The following is a 21,605-nucleotide window of genomic DNA, read 5'->3' as shown; positions in this document are numbered from 1 at the left end:
AATATCCATGAAACGTTACTCATAATAATGCTAGGTTTATGTGTAGGCTGGTGTAATAGCTAATTCTGGATGCAGGGGAATTGGATGAAGTCAGTGGGAGCCTTGCTTGAATAAGGAATGTTAAATAGGATCATTGGGCCCTGATTTCAGATGTGCAGAGCCACCCAACTACCCCAGACATCAATGTGCGTGGGGGTTGGTACCACTAAAAATCAGACAGCAAGCGGTGGCCTAGAACAGGGATTGGCAACCTTTGGCATGTGGCACGCCAGGGTAAGCCCCTTGGCATGCTGGGATCGTTTGTTTACCTGCCGCATCCGCAGGTTCGGCCGATCACAACTCCCACTGGCCACGGTTCGCTGCTTCAGGCCAATGGGGGCTGCAGGAAGCAGCGGCCTGCACATCCCTTGGCCCACTCTGCTTCCCGCAGCCCCCATTGGCCTGGAGCAGCGAACTGCAGCCAGTGGGAGCTGTGATCAGCCAAACCTGCGGACGTGGCAGGTAAACAAACCAGTCCGTGGCAGGTAAACAAACTTCTGCCAAAAGTTGCTGATCCCTGGCCTAGAATAATGTAGTATCCTTTATTCTAAATGGAGTGAGCAACATTAAATCATACATTAATTTTCAAGAAAAAGTGATAAATTATCTGGAAAGTGTGTTGTATGCTCTCTATTACGTTTCTCTAAGAGATGATTTGTCTCAAGTGAGTTCTGAATTAATCCTAAATGCTTTTATATCAATAGGATTCCTATAAACCAAGAATCTGTTAATCCAAAAAAGTAGGCCTTTTTTTTTCCTTAAAGGTTGCAGATCATAATTCAGTTTTACAGAGCTTGTTGAGGTCTTCCACACTTATGAAAGAACCTCTGTCCCATCAGAGTGGCCTATGCTATAGAGAACTTGTGTAAACATCCTGAAGTAAGTGTAAGATCCAAGGTTTTTTCTGTGGTGGGGGGAGAGGGGCATTGATCATGGATTCATGTACATGACATACCTGTTGTATGAGTACAAAGGTGCATCTAAAGTGGAAAAGAAAGATCTTGAGAATTACTTTACTTCCTTGTGTTCATTAATGGGTCATAACCACCTACGTGCTTACCAACATTTTGCACCCTCTGAGGAAGCGGGATGTTATGAAGACTCTTGAAGCAGTCTAGAAAAATTTCTGGACATTCAGAGATGTTAATATGTGAATGTTACTTGTCTAATGCAACAGACCAGGTACAACTGAAACCCAGAGTTTGGGATGTCACAAAGCTCAGACCGTTCTGAGCCACATTTTTGAGACTGCATGATGAGCTGATATGAGGCAGTAGAATGGCAGAAAAGAAATTGGGGCAGGACCTCAAATGGAGGTCCTACAGAAGCAGAAAATACATGTTCAGAAAAACACAACAGAAGAGAGCACTGACGCAGCACAGCATAAAGACTAGCCATCATGCGAGCAAGCTTGCAAGAGACAGAAGTGTCCAGCATGAGGGGAGACCTGTAGGAAATGTTGGGGGTGGGGAAGTGTGTGTGTGTGTGTGTGTGTGTATGTGTGTGGTGGATTTTGGGAGGGGGGCAAAAGCTCAGATGCAGCCAAAGCAACAAAGTAAAGTTTCGTATTGTTGAAGACCGAGAACAGTAGATCTGTTGAGTCCACATATTATGTATCATGCAGGTGCAGTTGAAACCACTGGAAAACAGTGGCTTATAGTACTAAACATGAGTACAAAACAAAACAAATAAACAAACCCTAAGGAAATTGTATCAAATGGACTGTGGTTCCACATGTAACCTAATTAACTACTCAGATTATTGTAAAAGAAGACAAGGGCAAAACTAGGATTTACAACATAGTAGAATCACACTAAGGTTATGTGATGGTTTTTACATGTACAACCATTAGGCCAATACAAATTAAACTGAAATTAAAGGCTAGTTTGCCTAGTGAAAGGGGCAAAGAAGCTGCCACTCTCAGGCCAAATATATGAGGAAATGGAACTAATTACTGTGCACATGGAAGAAGTATTGTCAGAGTAAAAAAGCGAAAATGCACAAGATATCCACTGATGTGATATCACTGTTGTAGGAAAAGACCTGAGAGATTGGTCCATGCGGATTTATTTAATGGATTTGGGTGTCTGCTTAGAGAGTAACACTTGGAGAGACACCTCAAGGTTAAACCAGTACATGACAACATCAGCCACGTAAGGTATCAGTGCCCTTCAACACAGAACTTGGAAAAATATTTTTGGCTTTATGACATTTTTTAATATACCTTTATCCTCAAGGGTATGAGCAATATAATGCAATTAGAAAGCGAGGCAAGCTGCAGATCTACACAGGTACTAAAGACCTAGCAGATCACTACAAAGTTCACAGTATCCCCTGTCCAGCCACTGAAGAACATTGACAGATCTAACAAAAATCTTTTCAGTTCTAGATGCCTGCTTGGTTCTAGCAATTATAGCTAGACACAGGAAGCAATTATATGACAATTTTCTGGACTCTCCTTGGATGATGATTGTTGGTTCAACAATTTGCCGGACAGCTCCAGAAGAATATCTGCAGCAACTGCATGAAGCCCTAGAAGTATTTCCTGAGGCAAAGATCACTGCCAGTGGGTGGTGGTGAGACCATGAAAGAAGCAATAGCTGACCATGATCACAAACTCTGTTGGAGAGAGCCAAAGAGAGCAATCTCAATTTTGAATAAAAAGAAAATTTGGACTGAAGCTTTTGTTTGTTCCCTACACTGGTCACGTGCTCACATCTGGGGATGAATGTCCAGATCCTAAAAAAGTCTGAGCAATTCTGGATGTGCAAACAATGCAGGGATTTGTGAATTATCTTGCAACTCTTGTCTCACCTGTTTGATGTGTGTGAATCTCTCTGATGACTATAAGACAAAGATGCTGTCTGGGCATGGGAACTGTAATGTGACAAAAGTGTTGAACCGGGAAAAGCACTTCGCATCTAGTAGATACTGTGAAGTCAATGAATATTTACAATTTGGTGTGCTGCAAGTGAGGAGGGACTAGGTCTAATGGTGCTACTGGAAGGGTGACCTGTAGCTTTTCCATCAAGGTCTCCTTCATCTACTGAACAGAAGAATGAACTAATGATTGAAGAGTAATGTTTCATGATAGTATTAGCTTATGAGAAGTTAGATGAGTGCATAGCTGAGATGTAGTCTAAATGGATTCAGAATCGACCTTTTACATCTTCCTGTATATATTTTACTCTCAAAAGTACAGTCTATGGTGCACTGATCACAGTGAAATGGGATCCAAAATCGAAATGGCAGACTTCCTCTAGAGCTGTACTACTTCAGAGACAGGTGAGATCCAAAACACCTGATTATGAGACTTTCCATACACAGAGAATCTGCACCTCAAAATGTAAGCAAACTAATTATGCAAAACTCTTGTGTGTGTCAGATTAGTGCTTGGCCCAGATTCAAAGACCTATCCAGCAAGATGAGATATTTCAGGAACTGAAAGCAAGTGGTGTAGCAGGATGGCCAGATATAAAGGATGACATTACAGACCGAATTAGCAAATACTGGGCATAATTGGAGAAAGTTAATATGGCAAATGGAATCCTGTGGATAGGACCCAGAACTAATACACTCTAAGTTATAAGACCTGAGATGTTGGCAAGAATCCACTCTAGTTAGCAGACTGCAGAAGCCTGTCATTGCAAGGCTAGAGATATGTTTGTTACACGCATGAATTCAGACATCAAAGATATTGTTAAAGACTGCAAACCATGTAAATGAATCAAGAGAAGGAGCCAGTTATGGCACACGTGAAATTCCAATTCTGTGGAGCAAACTTTGGAATGGACTTAAAACAAAAGGGAAAACTAGTTACTAAAAGCTGATTCTGATTCTAGGGAAGTCGATTTTTCTTATGAACACAGCAACTGCTACCATTCAGGAATGTTGCTAGAAGTAGTTTAGTCATTATGGCATTCCTGACAATGACAACTGATAATCGTCCGCAACTCGGTGAAGTGCTGAGTTTGTGCAGCTTAGTAAAATAAGAGTCTAAATTTAGCTGTATCCTGTCCCATTATTCTATCTCCGGCTCATGCATGCTGTGGTGTTTAGATGTTGCTTGTAATTATTAGAATTGGGAGCACTGGCTGTTGGGAATCTGAAAGGACAGGAAACAGGAAGGAGCGGAGAGGAGTTGAGAGGCTGGGAGAGAGCTACAGATGGTGCAGCAGCAGCTTGGTAAAGAGGTTTCCTCTTTGAAAATAAAGTCCTGTTGAAGCTTGTTAGTACCTTGCCCGGTTGATATAACATTTTGGCGACGAGGATGGATCTTCTGCCTCTGAACCCACCTGCATCCTTTCTGCAAAGCCCAGATGAGCCTCCAATTGCTTTTACTACCTGGATTCATATGTTGAGACTTATCTGCTTGCAATCAGTGCTATAGAGATTTCTGAAGTAAGAAAAGGAGTACTTGTGGCACCTTAAGACTAACCAATTTATTTGAGCATAAGCTTTCGTGAGCTACAGCTCACTTTATCGGATGCATTCAGTGGAAAATAGAGTCAGGAGATTTATACACACACACAACATGAAAAAATGGGTGTTGTTATACACACTGTAAGGAGAGTGATCACTTAAGATGAGCTATTACCAGCAGGAGAGTTGGGGGGGAGGGGAGAAAACCTTTTGTAGTGATAATCAAGGTGGGCCATTTCCAGCAGTTAACAAGAACGTCTAAGGAACAGTGGGGTGTGGGGTGGGATGGGGTGTGGGGGGGAAATAAACATGGGGAAATAGTTTTACTTTGTGTAATGACCCATCCACTCCCAGTCTCTATTCAAGCCTAAGTTAATTGTATCCAGTTTGCAAATTAATTCCAATTCAGCAGTCTTTCGTTGGAGTCTGTTTTTGAAGTTTTTTTGTTGAAGATTTGCCACTTTTAGGTCTGTAATCAGGTGACCAAAGAGATTGAAGTGTTCTCCAACTGGTTTTTGAATGTTATAATTCTTGACATCTGATTTGTGTCCATTTATTCTTTTACGTAAAGACTGTCCAGTTTGACCAATGTACATGGCAGAGGGGCACTGCTGGCACATGATGGCATATATCAGATTGGTAGATGTGCAGGTGAATGAGCCTCTTATGGTGTGGCTGATGTGATTAGGCCCTATGATGGTGTCCTCTGAATAGATATGTGGACACAGTTGGCAATGGGCTTTGTTGCAAGGATAGGGTTAGTGGTTCTGTTGTGTAGTGTGTGGTTGCTGGTGAGTATTTGCTTCAGGTTGGAGGGGCTGTCTGTAGGCAAGGACTGGTCTGTCTCTCGAGATTTGTGAGAGTGATGGGTCGTCCTTCAGGATAGGTTGTAGATCCTTGATGATGTGTTGGAGAGGTTTTAGTTGGGGGCTGAAGGTGACGGCTAGTGGCGTTCTGTTATTTTCTTTGTTGGGCCCGTCCTGTAGTAGGTGACTTCTGGGTACTCTTCTGGCTCTGTCCATCTGTTTCTTCACTTCAGCAGGTGGGTATTGTAGTTGTAAGAATGCTTGATAGAGATCTCGTAGGTGTTTGCCTCTGTCTGAGGGGTTGGAGCAAATGCGGTTGTATCGTAGAGCTTGGCTGTAGACGATGGATTGTGTGGTGTGGTCTGGGTGAAAGCTGGAGGCATGTAGGTAGGAATAGCGGTCAGTAGGTTTCCGGTATAGGGTGGTGTTTATGTGATCATCGCTTATTAGCACGGTAGTGTCCAGGAAGTGGATCTTTTGTGTGGACTGGTCCAGGCTGAGGTTGATGGTGGGATGGAAATTGTTGAAATCATGGTGGAATAATTGGTTAGTCTCTAAGGTGCCACAGTACTCCTTTTCTTTTTGCGAATACAGACTAACGCGGCTGCTAATCTGAAACTTGAAGTAAGAAAGCGTGCCCTGCTAATCCACTGCCAGTGTTAGCAGAAACCAGGGGAAACTATAATGCAGTATATTGCTTCCCTGAGGAGTCTGATTGTATTTTGTGACTTTGGGAATATGGCAGATGAGAGGATTATAGACCAGCTCTTTGAGAAAACAACCATGCTTCATGTAAGAGAACGCTTACTTCTAGAACCACAATTTACACTAGAAAAAGCAATAACCATTGCTATTCAGATTGAGTCAGCTATAGCTGAAGCCAGACTAATAAGCATGGATACAGGAGGCACAGTCCAGGCTGTGAAATGTTTTGCAGAAATGTTCTTTGCAGAAATGTTCACTACCACTGCAGACACACTATTGCAAGAGGAAAACTAATGAAAAACCAACAAATCAGCAAATTCAAAATACAGTGAAAGCTTGTTTTCGCTGTGGATCCCCACAACACCTTGCAAGCTACACAGGATGTCTGGCAAAAGTAGCTCAGTGCAATCCCTGCAAAAAGATTGGACATTTTGCTAAAGTATGTTGCAGTAGCCAGTTCAATCAACAGGTGCATGCAGTTACAATACCAGATGTTACTGTGCTGAGCGTGGACAAAATCACTACAGCACATATTCCAGAACAGATCAAGTGCACTGTAAATGTTTCTGCCATACCCTCGGGCAAACCACACTCTATTCAGCTAATGTTGGACACTGACTCAGTAGTACCTATACTACCCGATTCCATCTATCTGCGTTACTTTAAAGATGTGCCTCTTACTGAACCCAAACTTCACTTGGTGTGCTATTTGAAAAACCATATTCCAGTTCATGGCTGCCTGGTAGTAGTTACTTTTGGTGATTGCTGTGTAACTGCAGAGTTCTACATTGTCCACAAAGGCACTCCTATACTTGTCAGAGATTTATTGGCTGCTTTAAATCTCAGGGTAGTTAATGGATGAATTGATCTTCCTCAGCAAAGCACTCTTGCGGTACACACACCAGTTTCAGCTGAGACCCAACACCAGGTTGAGGAGAAACTCGGCTGTGCTCATGGGTTTCCGCATAAAGTTAAAATGCGGAATAATGTTATGCCTGTAAGACAGAAGTTAGGTGCTTACCATTTTCACTCAGGGAAGCTGTTTCAGAGGAACTTAGAAAACTTGTTCAAGAGGACATTATTGAAGAGATCGACTCCTCTGAATGGGTTTCACATATAGTGGTGACGCAGAAGAAGGGTGGAGGCATTCGCCTTTGTGTGGACTTAAGAGTGCCAAATAAAGCTATTGTGATTGACAGCCATCCTCTTCCTCACATAAAAGAAGTATTTGCAGAACTCTGTGGAGCAAAAATGTTTTCTACTCTTAATTTGCAGAGCGCATACCACCAGGTTATGTTGCATGAAGATAGCAGAGACCTCACAGCATTTATTACACATGAGGGACTATTTCGTTTTAAACGTTTTCCATACGGTCTCGCATCTGCCCCAAATGCCTTTCAAAAAATGTCATTGATTCTGAAGAATCAACATGGAGTTCAGTGCTATCTGGATGATATTATCGTGTTTGGAAATACTTCTGAGGAGCATGACAATAACCTGCATTCTATACTAAACTGCATCAGCACAGCAGGCCTCCAGCTCAGTAGGTCCAAATGCAAAATTAGACAAATTGAACTCTCCTTTCTGATCCAGATCATATCCTGGCAATTTCAAATGCTCCTCCTCCATCAGATTTGCAAACCTTACGTTCCTTCTTGGATCTTACCTCCTAATATGAAAATTCATTCCCAATTATGCTTCTGTCATTGAACCGTTACAGGAATTACTACGGAGAAGTTCAGCCTTAGTGTGGACAACGGATGCACAAGCTAGTTTCGAAACGGTGAAAGACTTGATTGTACATAGTCCAGTACTTGCACTATTCAGTCCTGCATTGTCCACAGTTGCAAGTACTGATGCTTCTGATTATGGATTTCGGGATGTTCTCACACAACTGCATGAGGACAACACAGAGAGGACTGTTGCATTTGCTTCAAGGACACTAAATAATTCTGAGAGAAAATAGTGTACAGTTGAAAAAGAAGCACTTGCTTGTGTCTGGGCTACTGAAAAATGGAGAACTTACCTATGGGGCTGCACGTTCAAGTTGCGCACAGACCTTTGATGTTGCTCACCATGAAAGGACTGGGAAGAGCAGGACATGTCTTGCAGACCATCTAGCAAGACGTATTCTCTTCCAATTATGAATTGGAATATAAGCCTGAATGCCTTTCTCGCCTGCCTTTGCCTTAACCCAGATAGTCCACCGGAGGATGAGGATATAGTGGTTGTGCTTATTACAGGCACTCTCACTGCAGTTACAAGAGAACAATTTCAAGATGCTTGTTTAGCGTGTCCAATTCAACAAAAACTACGGGAATTTCTGACAAAGAGATGGCCCAGTCACCCTAAAAACCTTGACCCAGTTTTGCTGCCTTATTTTAGCGTTTGGGATGAACTTTCTTTGTTTGATGGCTGTGTGCTACGAGGTACACACCATCTTCCTTGTGCCAGAAGAATTCGTGTCAAAACTCATGCACCTGGCACACGATACTCATCAAGGAATTGTCCAAACCAAACAGCACTGGGATCTGTATTGGTGGCCAGGGATAGACTCTCAAACTGAAGCACTCATAAAAACCTGTGTCACTTGCCAAATGCATGAATAAGACAGCAGTGACATGCACCCCTCCATTACAGCCTGTTCCTCTCCTGAATCTGCATGGGAAAAAGTGGTGATTAACATTGTAGGACCCTTTGATACTGCTCCAATTGACTGTCATTATGCCATCACCTTAATAGACTATTTCAATAAATGGCCTGAGGTAGTGTTTACATCACAAATCTCTTCTGCTACAGTAATTAAGTTCCTCTCTTCAGTTTTTAACAGGGAAGGTAACCCCAAAGAACTGGTTTCAGATAATGGTAGTCAATTTACTTCCCTGGAGTTTGAAACTTTTCTAGCACAGAGGAACATTTTACACAGAAGGTCATCCCTATATTACCCTCAAGCCAATGGGGAAATCAAACGGTTTAACAGAAGTTTGAAAGAGAGTTTGCAAACGGCTAAACTGGAAGGACGATTGTGGATACCCTTCACTACTGATTTCTTTCAAGCATACTGGACTACATGACATGCCACAATGCAAAGATCATCTGCAGAGTTACTGCATGGGAAACAGATGATACTAAATTGAACATTGCTGAATTGTTAAAGGCACGACCTGAGGCTCCAACCGAGGATGATGTGAGAAAAACAGTTGAACAGAACCAAGCAAAGTATAAGGCTTTCACAGACAAGTGGTGGGGTGCTAAAGAACCAAAGTTTGAGTGTGGTTCCTTCATTAAAATACGAAAACCTGGAATTTTACGCAAAGGGGACCATAAATTCACAGCTCCTCTTAAAATCATAGAAAAGAAGGGACCTTACACCTATCAACTTTCTGATGGGCGGGTATGGAATGCTTCTTATCTTGCACCTGCCTGTGCACCAAGAGGAGATTATGCCAACACCCAGTGTGCACTGGATGACTTCACCGTAGTACCAACACAACAAGACATTGCACTGGAACCGGGGTTTGAGAGATGGCATGTCAGACCCAGACGAGCACCTGTCTGGACTAGAGACTATGTTATGTAGTATCTACAATGTTTTCAGTGTAATATTTCTGCCAACAGTATAGTGTCTTGTTTCATATTTGTTCCTGTGGTTAGAACAATAATGTTTATTTTAATTGGGAGAATTTCTTGAGAGGAGGGAATGTGGTGTTTAGATGTTGCTTGTAATTATTAGAATTGGGAGCACTGGCTGTTGGGAGTCTGAAAGGACAGGAAGGATGGAGGAGGAGTTGAGAGGCTGGGAGAGCGCTACAGAGGGTACAGCAGCAGCTTGGTAAAGAGGATTCTACTTTTAAAATAAAGTCCTGTTGAAGCTTGCTAGTACCTTGTCTGGTCGATACAATACATGCTCATTGCCAACGTAACTGTGACCTGGGGCAATCTTTTGGTCAAGGTGGAGGGAGAAGTGAAGGAGAGGAGCAAGTCTCTGGAAGGAGGTCAAAGGAAAATAAAGACTATGAGATCCAAGAGGACTTGAAGGGGAATGAGTCTCTTTCTAGAGCTGATGAAAGGATGGTGCTAGGGGGGGTATAGAACATAGGGAAGAAATGGGTGTCTTCCTGATCGACATGAGAAGTTGTTAGGATGAAAAGGGGTCGCAGACAGAAAGGTGGGGAAGGTCCTTTAAGTTTCTATGTTAAGGGTATTTAAATCTTAAAAAAATTCCAGCAAAAAAAAGAGTTGAGTTAAGATTGGAGATATGTATTGCCTTTCAGTAAAGTTATCTAAAAAAGGAAATCCAATTATAGAAACCAGGAAATGCAGAGTTAAAGTTGCACTTTTCAAGCAAGGCAAACTACAGTTACTTTGCTATTGTAGAAATGCCAGAGTACCAACTCTGGAAATGCCAGAGTACCAACTTCCTGTCTCTTTGCATCTAGAATATTGAAACTGTGAATTATGGTAGACAGATTTTATAACTTGCAGCTGAAAAATTGTGACTGAGAGGCAAGTCAAATTCATAATGCCTCTTGGGGCTACTCCTGGCCTGGTTTGGTCTAAGCATCGCCCCTTGCTTAGGGCTTTACCTAAAATCAGAGTCTAGCCTTTAGTTCTCTTTAGACTCTACATCCCTGTCTACAAAATGTGGATCATGTTTCCATAGATCAGAAGTATGGAGACTAAATGCACTTATGAGTGCGAAGCTCTCAGGTACTTCAGTGATGGGGCCATGTAAGTAGACATAGAAACAATAAACACATTAGTCTTCTCATATTTTCCAACCTCCACACCCCGTAACTCACTGAAGACTATTTACTGAAGGAAGTAATATCACTGTGGCAAAGTCCAAGTGGCATAAGTAGGAATTATTTGAAACAGTTACCCTTTTTAAAAACAAAGTCAGGAAGAGCGGCAAAGAGTCCTGTGGCACCTTATAGACTAACAGACGTATTGGAGCATAAGCTTTCATGGGTGAATACCCACTTCGTCAGATGCATGTAGTGGAAATTTCCAGAGGCAGGTATAAATATGCAAGCAAGATTCAGGCTAGGGATAACGAGGTTTGTTCAATCAGGGAGGATGAGGCCCTCTTCTAGCAGTTGAGGTGTGAACACCAAGGGAGGAGAAACTGCTTTTGTAGTTGGATAGCCATTCCCAGTCTTTGTTTAATCCTGAGCTGATGATGGTGTCAAATTTGCAAATGAACTGAAGCTCAGCAGTTTCTCTTTGAAGTCTGGTCCTGAAGTTTTTTTGCTGCAGGATGGCTACCTTTAAATCTGCTATTGCGTGTCCAGGAAATAAGGAAACAGATCAACAGAGCCAGACGTATACCCAGAAGCCTCCTGCTGCGAGACAAGCCCAAGAAAGAAAACAACAGAACTCCATTGGCCATCACATACAGTCCACAGCTAAAACCTCTCCAACGCATCATCAGTGATCCAGAATCCATCCTGGACAACGATCCCTCACTTTCACAGGCCTTGGGAGGCAGGCCAATCCTCGCCTACAGACAGCCCACCAACCTGAAGCTTATTCTCACCAGCAACAACACACCGCACCATAGTAATGCTAACTCAGGAACCAATCCATGCCACAAACCTTGATGCCAACTCTGCCCCCATATCTACACCAGCGACACCATCACAGGACCTAACCAGATCAGCCACACCATCACCAGTTCATTCACCTGCACGTCCACCAATGTAATCTACGCCATCATGTGCCAGCAATGCCCCACTGCTATGTACATCGGCCAAACTGGACAGTCCCTAGGTAAAAGAATAAATGGACACAAATCGGATATTAGGAATGGCAATACACAAAAACCTGTAGGAGAACACTTCAATCTCCCTGGATGAACAATAGCAGATTTAAAGGTAGCCATCCTGCAGCAAAAAAATGTCAGGACCAGACTTCAAAGAGAAACTGCTGAGCTTCAATTCATTTGCAAATTTGACACCATCATCAGCTCAGGATTAAACAAAGACTGTGAATGGCTAGCCAGCTACAAAAGCAGTTTCTCCTCCTTTGGTGTTCACATCTCAACTGCTAGAAGAGGGCCTCATCCTCCCTGAATGAACGAACCTCATTATCCCTAGCCTGAATCTTGGTTGTATATTTATACCTGCCTCTGGAAATTTCCGCTGCATGCATCTGACGAAGTGGGTATTCACCCACGAAAGCTTATGCTCCAATACGTCCGTTAGTCTATAAGGTGCCACAGGACTCTTTGCTGCTTTTACAGATCCAGACCAACACGGCTACCCCCCTGATACTTGAAAGTTGGGAAGATGAGTCTGTCTCGGAAATTAAACAAGCCCCTTTACGTTTAGAGCAACAGGGATACTGCAAAAGTAAGGTTTCAATGTTTCACTGAAGCTCACAATTGTAAGTAATAGCATCTTGAGGATTTCAGCCTTCTTAGATATATTGTTTGGGCAGTTGTTATCATTGCAGGTAAAATAAGCGATGTACAATTACTGTTGGTTCAAAGTATTGTCTGAATCTTGAGATTTATAATAGTGAAAAATTAGTTAACCACTTAACATTCCAGACTCTGTAGACATGTTAAATATGCTTTATTTACTAACAGTGTTCCTTACTTCTTGTTCAGAAATCAAAGCCACTTATCAGATTTTCTAATGAGATAAATCTTTTTTGTTAAACACCAATTCTTTGAAGTGCAGCCCTACTCCAGAAGGTGACTCTAAACATGGCATTGTGGGGTTCTGTGTTTATCATCTATCTATGACTTGAGGTAAAATATGCTCAGTTTTTGAGTAAAAAGATGTTGGGTTCTGGGTTCTTTTTTTTTTTTTGGTCTGCCAGCACTAAAGGCTCAGCATAAACTCTGAGAGTCATGTGAATTAGTTCCTTTTCTCTCATCATCATCACCCAGTAATAAAGATTCAGCAGGCCAGATTAGGCCCTCATTTACATCTGTGCAAATACATTGCCTAAGGAAACAATTTTGTTGATGATTCAAAAGAAGGAACAGAACAAAGATCATGCTTTTTTTTTCTTTTTTTTTTTAAAGAAAGTGGAGAAAATTAATTAAACAACAAATTAAATAGAGTAAACTTGGCTGGGTATAGAACTCTACTATAGATTAGTTTACCAGGCTATAGTTTTTTATAGAGGCTATTGGTTAAATCTTATACTTAAATTTTTCTAGCGAGCATGTGTTTCAGTCCTTTCTCTCTTGTTACCAGTTTCTTGCTTTTAGTTATTTATGTGTATAATTTCTCTCTTTATTTTCTGTGGCCCTATAACATTTTCCTGTGTTAATCGAAGGGTACATTTGACTGCGAGGTCTGCTTCCCACCTGGCACAGTCATATCTGCTCAAGCTAGGGCACTAAAAATAGCAGTATAGCAAAGGAAGCATGGGTGAAGGCTTGGGCTAGCTGCCCTAATACATACTCAGAAGAGCTGGGGGGAGGGAGCTTTGTACTTAGGGGGCTAGCCTGAGCCACTGCCCATGCTACCCTGGCTATACCGCTGTTTTTAGCATGCTAGCTTGAGGAAATATGTCTATGCCAGTTGGGAATCACACCTCCCAGGCAGATACAGATGTACCCCAAGAGACACCTCTCTATTTAAATTCATTTTGAAATTAACCTGAAAGGTGGGCAACACCCTCCTGCAAGCTTGTTGCTCTATGACTTGCCTCTTACACTGTGCCAGTACAAATTAGATACACAGTATATTAAAATGTAGAAGGATTCTCTTGTAGTTAAGGCAGGGATGGGGAATGTGGGTCTTATTTCCAGCAGTGCTACAGATTTTCTGTGGGACCTTGGACAAGTACCGTAACTTAAGTGCCTTAGGTTCCTTAAGTACCTCAGTTTTCCCATCTGTAAAATGGAATTTAATAATATTTGTCTAACAGTGCTGCTGTGACGCTTATAACCAGATATGTGAAAGTGACCTCCAGTTTTGGTGCCCAACCTTAGATACCTTGGACTTGATCTCAAGAGATGCTGAGTACTTACAGCTCCCATTGACGGCAGTGGGAACTGAGAGAACTCACGACATCTGAAAATCATCCCCAAAGATTATAAAAGTTGGGCTCCCAAAATGTGTGGCTACTTTTGAAACAATTGAATTAATTCTTCGTAATATTTGTGTAGGTTCACGAATGACTTTGAAGAGCACTATAAATAAAAATAAGGTTGCTTCTCGTAACTCTGAGATATGATTAAACAATAATACAAATAATTAATAATAACCTGAGTTACCATCCCTACTATCATTTTTCATCATCCATGGGTAGAATAAACCCATCATAATGCTGGGTGTGTTCTGTTCAACATGCTGCTCACCAGTGATCTTCCAGAGCCATGAATGATGGTAACAAGGAAGGGGAAATGGAGCCAATGAGGGGGAAGAAAGAGGACAGGTGTTAGGATACAGACAGAGAATGTGGGAAGAGCTGTGGCAGATGGACAAGTTTTGCTGGGGTACAATTTGAAAAATGCTGTGAAGGTAAGTGTGGGAGACACCAGGATAGGAAAGGCTCCCTGGTGCTTGTAGCAGCTCCCCAGGTCAGGAAGCCACATTGAGTTGCCCAGAGAGGGGAAGGAAGGTGGCCGGGCTGCACCACTGGGAGGATCTGGGCAGGGCTGGGGGTAGAGGGAGACACAAGGTCAGGAGCTGCAGTTGAACAACAAATATACATCCCGTAGTTGTTGAGAAGGAAAAGACCAGGTACCTACAAAAGCATTGAACTTTGGCAAGTAGAAACTTGATCCAAGGATATAGTCTCCTTGGCTCAATATTAAAATATTTTGTACATTTAAACAACTTAAACTAGCACACAACCTATGAATTCTATCTTCTACTCGTGTCTGGAGCATGTCACTAATAGTTCTTATATTTGGGTACTGATGGAGCATTTTGGAGGAAGAAATATGTAGATTAAAAAAACAAACCTAAATGAATTTGGACAGTTAATAATGCAGTTACAATGTGTCTAAAGCATTTCTGGTTATATACTGCAACAAATACCTGGTATTGGTGCACTGACAGGCCAAGTTTTGAAAAAAGGAGACTAGAGCTCTAGGAGTACAGTTGTGCGGTTTCATTTGTGTGTATACCTGCTTTGAATGGGGTGCACATTTAACCCAACAAATACTTATTTGCATGTGTAAATGCATGATTTGCATGTGCTATTGCACTAACTGAACAAGGAAATATAATATAGTTTTGAATGCCTCCTGTATTGAAATATTGGTTATTTAGTGCTAAATTTTATCAAACTGATCTGTGTGATATTAAAGAAAAATATGGAATTTGATTTACAGATTTTTTTTATATAGTAAGAGCTCATGGCCCTTTTAAAGGTCACCCCCTCACCCCCCAAAAAAAGGACAATGAGGAGCTTACCATTTAAAAGAGACAGACTATAGTGAAGTATGATCGCAAACAAAAGATGCCAGAGATGGTATGGGAGAATAAGTGGTACGATGGTGAAAGATGAGACGTGCTCATCATGCATGCATCTTGCTGGAACTTGGCGTGGAAGGAGCCCAGAGGTCCATGCAGGAGGAGGGGGTAACACCATTGGGGCTGAAGGAAAGGAAGATTGACTTCAGAAGCAACATGTTGGATAGACATGAGTGCAATGCAAGTGAGAACAGGAGAGGCCTGAGAGGAAGCGGTTGCAGTAGCCAAGATGAGATGATCAAGGCATGGAGTGAGGCTTTGATGGTGGGGATGACTAGGAAGAGGCAGATTTTTGGAGGTATTATAGAAGAAGAACCAGCAGGATTTAATAACAGTATGGATGCTGAGGCAGAAAAAGAAGATACAAAAGACTGAAATATCCCCAGGTTGGGAGGGTGGTGGAATAATTGATAGTGCAAGAGAGGGAAGACTTCAGGGGAAGTGAACAGATAACAAATTAATTTTCACCATGCTATACATGAGTTGGCAGCTGGCCATGAAGGAAGAGATGTTGGGTGTTCAGTTGCCAATGCAGGACTGAACAGGGGTGCCTAGTGATCTTATTAAGGTATCCAGAACTTGTATTGACAATTTTTGGTTTGTTTCTGAGATTGTAAACTCTTCAGGACAGGGACTGAGTCTTCTTTTGAGTTTGTACAATCTCTACTATAATGTGTCCTTAATCCCAATGGTGCTTTTGAGCGCAGTTTAAATTAATAATTAATAGAGATGGTTCTTTCTTCTACAACGGGTCCTACTGAAAGGTGAACTGTCAGGCTGGAGGGAGGTTACCAGTGGAGTTCCTCAAGGATCAGTTTTGGAACCAATCTTATTTAATCTTTTTATTACTGACCTCGGCACAAAAAGTAGGAGTGTGCTAATAAAGTTTGCGGATGATACAAAGCTGGGAGGTCTTGCCAATTTAGAGAAGGACCGGGATACCATACAGGAGGATCTGGATGACCTTGTAAACTGGAGTAATAGTAATAGGATGAAATTTAACAGTGAGAAGTGTAAGGTTATGCATTTAGGGATTAATAACAAGAATTTTAGTTATAAGCTAGGGATGCATCAATTAGAAGTAACGGAGGAGGAGAAGGACCTTGGAGTATTGGTTGATCATAGGATGACTATGAGCCGCGAATGTGATGTGGCCATGAAAAAAGCTAATGCGGTCTTGGGATGCATCAGGAGAGGTATTTCCAGTAGGGATAAGGAGGTTTTAGTACCGTTATACAAGGCACTGGTGAGACCTCACCTGGAATACTGTGTGCAGTTCTGGTCTCCCATGTTTAAGAAGGATGAATTCAAACTGGAACAGGTACAGAGAGGGGCTACTAGGATGATCCGAGGAATGGAAAACCTGTCTTATGAAAAGAGACTCAAAAAGCTTGGCTTGTTTAGCATAACCAAAAGAAGGCTGAGGGGAGATATGATTGCTTTCTATAAATATATCAGAGGGATAAATACCATAGGGGGAGAAGAATTATTTAAGCTCAGTACCAATGTGGACACAAGAACAAATGGATATAAACTGGCCACCAGGAAGTTTAGACTTGAAATTAGACGAAGGTTTGTAACCATCAGAGGAGTGAAGTTTTGGAATAGCCTTCCAAGGGAAGATCTTTTGCCCCCACTGCTATCTGGCTTTAAGATTAAACTCAATAAGTTTATGGAGGAGATGGTATGATGGGATAACATGATTTTGGTAATTAAGTGATCTTTAAATATTCATGGTAAATTGACCTAATGGCCTGTGATGGGATGTTAGATGCGGTGGGATCTGAATTACCCAGGAAAGAATTTTCTGTAGTATCTGGCTGGTGAATTTTGCCCATATGCTCAGGGTTTAGCTGATTGCCATTTTTGGGGTCGGGAAGGAATTTTCCTCCAGGGCAGATTGGAAGAGGTCCTGGAGGTTTTTCGCCTTCCTCTGTAGCATGGGGCACGGGTCACTTGCTGGAGGATTCTCTGCTCCTTGAAGTCTTTAAACCACAATTTGAGGACTTCAATAGCTCAGACATAGGTGAGGTTTTTCGCAGGAGTGGGTGGGTGAGATTCTGTGGCCTGCGTTGTGCAGGAGGTCAGACTAGATGATCATAATGGTCCCTTCTGACCTTAGTATCTATGAATCTATAAAACTCTATATTATATAAGAGGAGATTTTTTCCTCTTGGTTTTTCGGTGTGTCTTACCGAGGGTGCAGAGGGAAAAGGACAGATCTCCAAGGGAAAGTGAGGGGATTCGGGAGAAGAAGGGAGGAGAATTCGCTGAGGGAGGTAGTGAAAGAACAATTCAAAAGGCAGGAGAACCAATCAAGTGCAAGGAGGAGGGAGTGGTTGACTCTGCCAAAGGCAGAAAATGGAGTAAGGAGTCTGAGGAGTGAAAAGAGGCCTTTGGACTTGGCTGGAAGCAGATCATTAATGACCTTTAGTCAGAGTGGTCTCAGTAGAGTAGAGTGGAGTGGGCTGAAGCCAGATTGCAGAGGATCCAGGGGAGAGCAAGTTAATGAAGAGAACACTGAGGAAGCAGGCATAGCCAGCACACTCAGAGCTCAGATGTAAAGGGGAGGAGGAAGAGGCAAAAACCATCAAGGTAAGGTTTTCATACTCTGGGTATCTTGAAGCACTTTACAGAAATGAGTTAGAAACTGATAGAACAGGTGAGCTGTAAACGTGGTAGCTACTAAGTATTCAGTAATAGTTGACACACAGGCTTAGCTGGTATAACTTGCTTTTATTGAGAGAGAGTTTTTTGGTCGGGAAACAGGGATTAGTTTCTACTCTTTCTTTGTACCTCAGTGGGCAAAAGAGATTTTGCATTATTATGTCATCCGAAGGACAGCATCCTTAGCAGTGCAGCACTGCACTGCAGCATCAGCAATGTGTTCAGGGTAGACAGGGGAAGACAAAATGTGATGCCTTCTATTTGTCAATTGACAAATCAAACAAGGAAAAAGATAGTGTTAACAGTTTAATGGCCGCAAAGAGGATATTACAGAAATCTTTAAGTTTATGGCATTGTTAATAATAGCATGCAAATCCGAATGTTTAACAAAGCCTTAGTAGGCTATCAAGTAACGTTAGCTGGTGACATGGTGCTTAACAATTATGTCATGCTGTATACTGCTGAATAAGTAATGTAAAAAGTAGGCTACTTTTGAAGTCTCATTTTTGGCTGGAAGACCACTAAAGATGTTAAAATGTTTGTCTTTCTTTTGTCATTTTTACTGCTTGTGTAACAATATCTTCAGGCAACACTGACTTGCCTGGTACTTGTTCCATGGTTAATGCATTTTCTGTAATTTGCTGTAATAATTTTGTCTTTGTGGTGGTTTGTTGGTATTTTCTATGTTTATGAACTCTTGGAGTACATCAAGGGAGCTTCAGTGTGGCCACACTTGAAACAAAGCTTTCTGCTTTCAGTGTAATTCACTCAGCAGCTGGTGCACCTGAAATGTTCAAAGGACAAATACAGTTGTGGACTGTTTTTTTTCTAATGACATCCTGAACAAAGAATTTTCTTAAGGAACACTGAACAGGATTCAGTACTTTCAATGCATTATCTCTTCCCTTCCCCTGCCCCACCCCCTAGAGATTTATGGAATTGCAAAGGTCAGCATATTTTTCAGGGATCACCTATGATAATTTCAACCTATGATAATTGAAACCCATATTTGTTTTTTAAGCATCTGATTTGAAATTGTAGGTCAACACCCCTTCTTCCCCCAAATACCCTGTAGAAATTAAGTGTTAAAATTATGCATAATAGTAGCCATACTTGGAGGATTTGAGATCAGCTCTTTGACACTGATTTTGTTTTTTTTAAACTAAAACTTCTTATGGATTTCCACTGCTATGTCTACACTACAGTTGGGAGGCGTGATTGCCAGCACTAGAGACCTGTGCAGATACAAAATTTGTATCCGCATCCGATCTGCAATCCACAAACATGGCCCTCTGATATCAGCAGTTTTTCAGGGCTCTAGATATAAAATTTGGATCTGTAGCCATCTGCAATCAGCAAACATGGTCCGCGGATATCCACATCCGCAGTGCCTCAAGCTAACTGCCCACGTTTGGACTTGGGGCAGGGTGTCTTGGACTTGGGTGGCTAGCCCAAACTGTTGCCAGTGCCTCAATATCCACTTTGTTTCTTTTAGTATGTGAGCGAGTGTGAGTTTGTGCTGGGAGGGGAGCCTGAGGCAATTAGCAAAGAAGAAATTGGTAAAGAATTGAAGACAAATGGTATGACTTCGTGGGGTTGACTATTAGCCATCCTCCTCAAATCTCCTCACAAAGGAAAAGATACTTGCAAAGCTCCACAAGAAAATGGAGTTGCTTTGAGAGGCAGTAAAACTAAATTTGCCCATTGTGTGATCCTCTACTCACCTCTTCAGCAACATACCTCAGTCATGGGCCCTTTGGAAACCTGCTACGTTTGTTGTGGGCTGCTGCTGAACAGGGACAACTGCTAAATAAGACACATGTCCATTAGAGACTGTTAGTCTACTGGGCACTATAGGCTACATGTTCAAAAAGTTCCATGCCTACAATCAGAATCAGATTTTTAAAAGATTTCTGCTCCTATTTAGGATCCAAAATAAGGGATCACATTTTTGTAAGAGCCCAGGTCACTAAGTTAGGGCACATTGTTTATCTCTCTGACCTTCCTGTCCAAATAACAGATAATAATAAACCATTTAATCAACTCCTTTCATAATCACATTTACCCATCCCACCTCTTCCCCTTTGCTCTCATACAGGAAGGGGCACCCAAATATTATCTCCCACCTCCTTTTGGGGGTTCATCTGGAGTTTCCAGGAACTTCCTCTGCCCCCAGCAGCAACTTGTGGAAGAGAGATTTTTTTCCTTCCCACAACCAATGGGAGGTGAGTGCAAGGAGCATTGTTCTTCTTTCAGCTCCTCTTTCCCTATGGACAGAAAGGGAAATACAACCAAAACTATATGGAGAGTGAGTGGGAGCCACTGGGCTGACCAGTGAGAGGATACCGGTTCTGAGCAAGCACTAGTGGTGGTGTTTTGGACAAGTGTTCTGAAGAGCACTAGTAAATCCATGGCTAGTTATGCATTACAACTCAGGTTAAAAAACTCAGCTGCTTATTGCCCACAGGCCATATGATAAAGCTGTAAACTGACCTTCCTTTTGACAGTACTGGACTCAGCTAACCTTTAATCTGGGCACTGGCAACTCCTGGGTATACCAGAACTTCCTCAGTTAGAAATTCCTCAGTGTTTCTGGTTGGGGCTGTGACAGAAGGTCTGTACCTGTGTTCCTAGTTCATAGTTCAAAATGACAGCAAATGATTGATGGAGGGTTTTAATATTGAGGAAAATGCCAACCTGTCTACTTGAAAAGACTTCAGAGAAACTATCTGGAGTGGAGATATTCAGACTGGTCTGTGAAATATGGTCTCTGAGCTTGGTCGCTAAGCCTTTGAAAGGTGGCTCTTAATCCTCATTAAAGGCTTTTTGTATACTACTCCTACTCCTCAGCGAATGCTCATTTCCCACTAAACCTTATTAGATATGCATGGAGAAAACTGTTTTGGAAAAGGGGATGGCTGCCCTAGATCAAGTGAGGTTTGTCTGGACAACTATGTTGATTTAGCGGAAGGGAGTTGATAAGAGAGAACTCTGAACATAGCAAAGAATCTCTCTCTAGAATGCAAGACTGACAGACTGACTGAAGAATGATCAGAGAGAGGACGAACACTGTTCCCCCCCATAGTAACTAAGCTGAGAGAACCTTATCTAGTGTAGCTGATGCTAAGCATAAATCAGCATATATAAAGCAAACTGTTTTAGGTTTTAATTCCATTTATGTTTTGTTTTTTAATAAATCTTATGCAATCTTCTCTAAGAAAAAGGACTGAAAGGTAAAGAATTCCTGGAGGCTGCACCCTGCCCTCTCTGTCTCAGTCAAAGGGAATGGTCAGAAGTATCTTATCCCCATGAGTTGCATTGCCATCAATCTGCAGCAGGCCAAAGACTGCAGGTGGTGAGACTTGGTGGCACTAGTCGCCGGGCCATATAGTCAGCATTCTCTGCTGAATAAAATTGTCCAAAATCACAATTTGAAGTCACAGGATAGATTTTGGTCAGCCCCCTCTAAATATTTGTAATCCAAATTATTGTTAATTTAAAAATGAACAAAATAAGGGAT

At 41.9% G+C, this 21,605-nt stretch overlaps 1 protein-coding gene across 10 annotated transcripts in view; it reads left to right on the top strand.

Moving 5' to 3' along the window:
* KLF12 (KLF transcription factor 12) overlaps positions 1–21,605 on the top strand; it is a 370,074-nt gene that overhangs the window by 26,577 nt on the left and 321,892 nt on the right. Inside the window, exon 1 of one of the 10 annotated variants that reach the window (XM_073346793.1) lies at positions 17,512–18,013. The exons of 8 other annotated variants lie outside the window; for them this stretch is intronic. The gene's annotated coding sequence lies outside the window, so the exon portion shown is untranslated. Of the gene's footprint in view, positions 1–17,511; positions 18,014–20,229; positions 20,311–21,605 lie in introns of those variants that run through there. One more of the 10 variants, XM_073346783.1, reaches the window with a different exon arrangement.

Source organism: Lepidochelys kempii, chromosome 1 (genome assembly GCF_965140265.1).
Source record: "Lepidochelys kempii isolate rLepKem1 chromosome 1, rLepKem1.hap2, whole genome shotgun sequence".
In the NCBI taxonomy this organism is placed as follows: domain Eukaryota; kingdom Metazoa; phylum Chordata; order Testudines; family Cheloniidae; genus Lepidochelys; species Lepidochelys kempii.
The sequence above is the reverse complement of the archived record's forward strand: the minus strand, read 5'-3'. Positions and strand labels throughout refer to the sequence as shown.